This window comes from Marmota marmota, unplaced genomic scaffold (assembly GCF_001458135.2).
Source record: "Marmota marmota marmota unplaced genomic scaffold, marMar, whole genome shotgun sequence".
NCBI classification, from domain to species: Eukaryota; Metazoa; Chordata; class Mammalia; order Rodentia; family Sciuridae; genus Marmota; species Marmota marmota.
Window position 1 is genome coordinate 12,391,107 of NW_025999905.1, and position 6,003 is coordinate 12,397,109.

Below are 6,003 nucleotides of genomic sequence, written 5' to 3' on the forward strand. Positions count from 1 at the left end.
TGTGTGTGTGTGTGTGTGTGTCTTAAGTATGAACCTTTCAAGGTTAATTGCAAAGCATACTAATTACACTTTGCCTCAATCTGGAGTGATCCGAGGTTCTCCAACCTGGGGAACTTCTGAATCCCCTCTTACTCAAGTTCTGCTTTCTTTGTTAATGGCACCACTTGGCCAGCTTGTTACTTATGCTTGTGATCCAAAAATCATTCCTGAAAGTCAATCATTTCTTATGCTTCATTGTTTATATTATTTATTCTTAATAAAACTCCTCAAATCATAGTGGCTGAAAACAACAAAGATCTATGGTTTCTCTTACCTCTTGGTTGGGCACTTTCTCTGCTGACTTCTTCTGGACTCACTCATGCAGATCCTTCCAGCGAAACATTCAGCTAGGATGCTCCCCACTCTGGCAGATGATGCTGGCGATTGGCTAGGGGCCGATCCCCTCCTCCTCTGAACCTCTCTGCCTTGCCAGACTGGCTTCCTTCCATGGTCATCTCAGGCAGTGTTCCACAGGCCAACAGCAGAAGCTTCAAGGTCAGAAGTCACATGCTTTATTTTTGCTTTGTGGCACTTAACATCACATAACATGATGTCACCATGTAAATTAGTGGACTTCTTTCTTTATTCTCCCTCACTAGAACACTAGCTCTATGGAAGCAGGGACTTCATCTTTTCACTTTGATGTCCCAGAATCTAAAATGTGATCTGGCACAGAATAGGAGCTTTACGAATAACTATTGAGTGAAAGTAAGGCTGGGTCTTCCTTTTCCTTAATCACCAGGTCCTTCCAATTTAATGTTCTAAGTCGACGGTTACCAGATATCCACCAATTCTCACAGGGATCCTGTAACGTCGTCCAAGACATGCTCCTTGCTTAGGGTCCTCTTCATCTCCAGGCTACCCTCCACCCTGAGGATCGTTTCTGAAAAAGAGGACTGACCATGGCACTTTTGCTTCTCCAGAACATCAATGACTCCCTCACTGCCAATAGAATAAATCCCCAAAACTCTCACGATGGAAATTGTTGCCCGCGTGACCCAAATCTCTCTTGCCTGCCCCTGTTCTTCATCAAGCACTCTTTACAACCAATAAGGCTTGCTTCCAAAATGCAGGGACCTCCCAGGAAGGCTCTTCCTTGCTGGGTGTTCCAGACTCTTTGATATAATTTGTACTTTTCCACATGCTGTAATATTCTTTTTTTTTTTTTTTTTTTTTTTTTTTTTGCTTTTTCTGGCTGGCAAATGCCTGCTTATCTTCAAAATCCAGCAATTCTATTACTTCTTCAGTGAAAGCTTGTCCAACATTTCCTTTCCTGTGAATTTCCTCAGAAACTGAAACTGGCTAATAGTTTTATTATAATTGTTCTCTTATATGGCTATTGCTTCTACTCCTAGCCACAACAAACTATTATCTTCCTGTGTTTTTTTTTAATTTGATTTTTATATTACATATTAGTCAGGGTTCTCTAGAGGAATAGAATCAATAGGATATAATAATTATTTAAAAAAAGGGATTTATTAGATGATCTTCCAGGATCAGAAGCTGGAGAGTCCTATGATGGCCATCTGCAGGCTAGAGAGCTGGAGGAATCAGTAGCTTCCCAGTCCAAGAAGTTGGAGCTTTGGAAGAAGAAAGACAAATAATGCAGCCCCACTCCAAGACTGAAGACCTAGAAACTCTGGAGAATCCCTGGTTGTCACTTTGGAAGAGTGAAGGCGCTGGAGTCCAATGTCCTCAGGGATTTGTAGCAGCAATCCAAGCATCTGCTCAAGAAGAACGAAACTTGCATCTGCATTTGCTTCTCCTTCTTTCACCCTTTTGTATTATCCAGACCCCAAGCCTACCGCACTATGTCACCATGTATATGATGACTCTCCCCTCTATGTTTGCTGCCCCCGCATGCCAATCATTTCTGTAAACATCCCAAAGCCTCTTAATCTTAGCATATCTTAATCCCATAGAGTTGACAATTCAGATTAACCATTATACCAGGCAAGGCCTGGCACAAAATTGATGCTGAATAAATGTTGAATAAATATTCCCAGAGAAAGACTTGGGAGATATCCATAATAAATGATTCAGTGAAGCTCAATACAACTCAAGATAATACTAAAGAAGAATGCTGGCATTAAGAACAAAGAGAGCTAGAAAAATAACACAACCTGAGGCTTTTGTCATTTATATTAAAAATTTAGGCTTCTCTTCAGACCACCCTTAGAAACAGAAGCAGGCCAGTTCACAAATGCTAACTCTTGAGAGTGTAACCTTAGGTAAGTATCCATTCAGATAAACAATTGTGGAATGATCCTAGAGGTTGTTTTTCCTACTCATTTCATAGGACAATAGAATGTGAAGCTAATGAACTTGAAATGCTTGAAGGTGGGGCTTTGGACAAATGATTAATTTGATTCTGTATGTGCTCAGCTTCACCTTAAGTCCACTCTAGAACTGATGGAAACCAGAAACTCCCAGAGTAAATAAACAATTCCTCCCCAAAACATCCTTTTTCCTACCAAGGTCAACAAATTTCTTAATAAGTATGCATAGTTTTGCTCAATGAAATATTGAAGTGTTCTTCTTGTACACTGATACTGAGAACTTTTGAAACATGAGCTAATATTCACACTGTTTTAGTTCCCACAACATAATACCTTTTCTTGTAATCTCCCTATCATGATATTCTTAGTAGAAAGTGAGTCAAATATCCTGACTACCTACTCCTTGACATTTCTAGCAGAGATTCATGGGCTTTGCTCCATGAGGTGCCCCAGCTGGTAGGCCTCAAGCCCAGCAACTACTGGCAATTCTCTCATATCCCAAGACTCAAGACCCTGTATTGGCAAGAAAGCTGAGTACAGATCCTTCTACCACACAATTATTTTCCCTAGTCAAGGACAATCAGATCCCAAGGGGGCAGTTTGTATATATTTTTGCTCAATGAAATGTTGAAACTTTTTTCTCGCACGTTTTTTTGGAAATATACCAACCAGTATTGACCTTGTAAGTACTGAGTTCCTTCTTGGCTCTGATTTCGTCTCTGTAATGATTTAAAAAAAAAAAAAATCCGTATTTTTCAACAAGCATATGGCTAAATGTGGCAAGTCAAATATTGTTTATTTTTCTAAGGAAAATGAATTTCATCAGCATCTTTTGGCCTTTATCAATCATAGTCATGAACATAAAAATTTAGACTAAACTGAATGATTCTAATAAGGCTCTTTCTGCTTTAAAATTATATTACTTTGCCTCCTCCCAAAATAACAATTTTGGTGATTAGTATTAATACTTTCATTAAAACAGAGACATTCTTGCCTGAATAGCATCATTGTCTGAAGATGTTATCTATGCCATGGTTAATATATCCCTGTGATTGTTTTGGTCCTAATATAAAAATTATGAGACTGTTATGGTTTGGATCTAGAATGTTCCCCAAAAGCTCATGTGTCAAAAGTTTGGTTTCCCAGCTGATGGCATCATTATTAGGTGGTGGTGGAAACTTCAGGATGTGGGACCTAGTTGGAAGAAGTAGGTTACTGGGGGCATGTCCTTGAAGGATATTTTGGGGCCCTCCTTCTCTCTCTCTCTCTCTCTCTCTCTCTCTCTCTCTCTCTCTCTCTCTCCTTTTCAGTGGCCCGGAGGTGGGCAGTGTTACGCCACCATGCAGTCCTTGCCATGATGCTTTGTCTCATCACAAGCCCACAGCTATGGAGTCAATCACAGACTGAAACTTCTGAAACCAGGAGCCAAAATAAATCTTTCCTCCTTTAAGTTTATTTTCTCGAGTATTTTGTCACAATGATGGAAAGCAACTAACACAGAGGCTCATGAATAGTCAACATCACCTCCTGAACCAATGGTTTCATCACTATTTCTTATCCTCCTGCCGCACTGAACCAGATAAGAACCTAAATCAGATCCAACAATCTTATCCAGAAAAACTGCTTCTGGTACCCATGAACTAGTGAACAGATTGAAAAAAAAATCATTTACTATTTCTATTTATCTCAATTAAAGTCATTTCCCAATTTTGGAATAAACATGGTTAAGCCATGAGATCAGAGACAGGCAGGAGCCACCTTTTAAATAAAGTATGCATTAGTCAACACAAAATGACCAACAAAAACAACAACAAAAACCCACAAAAACAAGAATATCAGGACTTAAATTTAAGTCTTATTAAGTATATTAATGTATACTTGAAGGAAATCTGGCTGAGAAGGATGAATCAGTTTGAAGGAGGATAAAACAAAAGCCTAAATATAAAATTCACCAAAGATTATTCACCATGTTATAAGAGAGACAGTGAATCTAGGATAACAGTCCAAGTACTCTCTTTTCTGGTACAAGGATAGTTCCTTAATCTTTACCAAAATAAGGATGAACTATTCCCCTAAATTATCCAATTCTTATGGCTTGAGTCTGGATCCACCAAACAACTTTCTAATTATAACTTCTCAGCTCTGGTACTGAGTTTAGTTCCTGGAAATCCAACACCAACGAGCCCTAGTAATCAACATTCCCCATTTAAATGATAAGATGGCAAAGAGAAATACTTTTTCAGAAATGAATGTTAGTATCAAATCTGACTTAGCCTGGGTTTTCTTTTTATAAATAAATATATCAGCAATTGGATTTATTCATCAATTCCTCTTAAATTTAGTCACTGGGGCTATTCCCCAAATATTTCCAGTCATTCACCTGCTGGGCTTATGTAAGATTAGACATCCTGGCCCCTCATGATTGGATGAGGCCATGTGACAAGGACGTATTCATGGGTGGAAGTGATGTATCATTCCTGGGCTAGAGCATTTAATGGCCAGTAGGAGACTTCCCAGAGCTTTCATTTCCCTTATGATGGTGACTTGGCAACATTTAAAAAGCATGGCTGATTTCTCATGGGCCCTGGAAAAAGGACTGTATGTATCACAGGCATCCAGAGGGTGGCAGAAATACCCCAAAAGAATGGATCAGGTAGTTCATTCCAGAGATGACCAAAATGAAAATTATTTTGATTTGTTTTTTAACCTGAGGTATATATAGGCATAAATAGAAATGCTTTGCATGTAGCTTCAAGTTTTTTCATGATGATCAAGAATCAGTATTGTGAGCAAGAACTACTTCAGGGCCCACCAAGTCATGAAAACTATTGAAGTATACATGGGGAATTGTGGGCCATGTCAACCAGGCATTTTACAGGTTGTTTCATTTAATCTTTTCAACCATTATTAGAGGTATAGTATATTTTTTTCATCTCATGAAAGATAAAATGGATGCTTGGAGATTTTAGATACTTTGCCTGGGGTTATGAGTTAATGATCAGGTGGTAGATGGAAATTTTATACACAGGACTGTCTGTGGATATCATACTCTTTCTCTACTGCCGCCTCCCTTGTATTTAACATTATCAAATTAAAACTGACTTCTTTCTATCTCTTCCTATGTTGAAGCATTGTTATAGCCCAAACCTTCCTTATAAATTTAGTGCTTCTAACAAGTGGTAAGCTAGAAAGAGCAAATAAGCAACTGTGTTAGGTATGCTGGGTGGAAACATGCCCTGGCCAATGACCTGGTATATCCATCTATGAGTGCAGGAATTTCAACAGGTGGGTGTTGTCGAGTCTTTTCATAAAGTATATGGCCTACATTTGGCAAACTTCATGGTTTTCACACATGTTCTAAAGAATGAATTTTACCAGAAAAAGCAAATTTGAAACAACTGAAATATATCCATCCAAATTTACATCTCTCCATACCTCCTTGGAATTTTCATGAATTTGTGCTATTGTTGTTTATGATGGTAGGTTTAAAAATATGACTGAGGGGCTTCAAAAATGATAGTTCTAAGAATATACTATGTAAATGTTCTGGGTTTAAAAGAGCTTCCTAATGATCTAACAGAAAAGCTTTTAGGTTATTTGAATTTTTTCCTCATTTAGTGCTTCTTCAGTTAAATTAAAATTGTTTCTGATTGCATTCCTATTCCTATTTTATTCAGTAACTTTT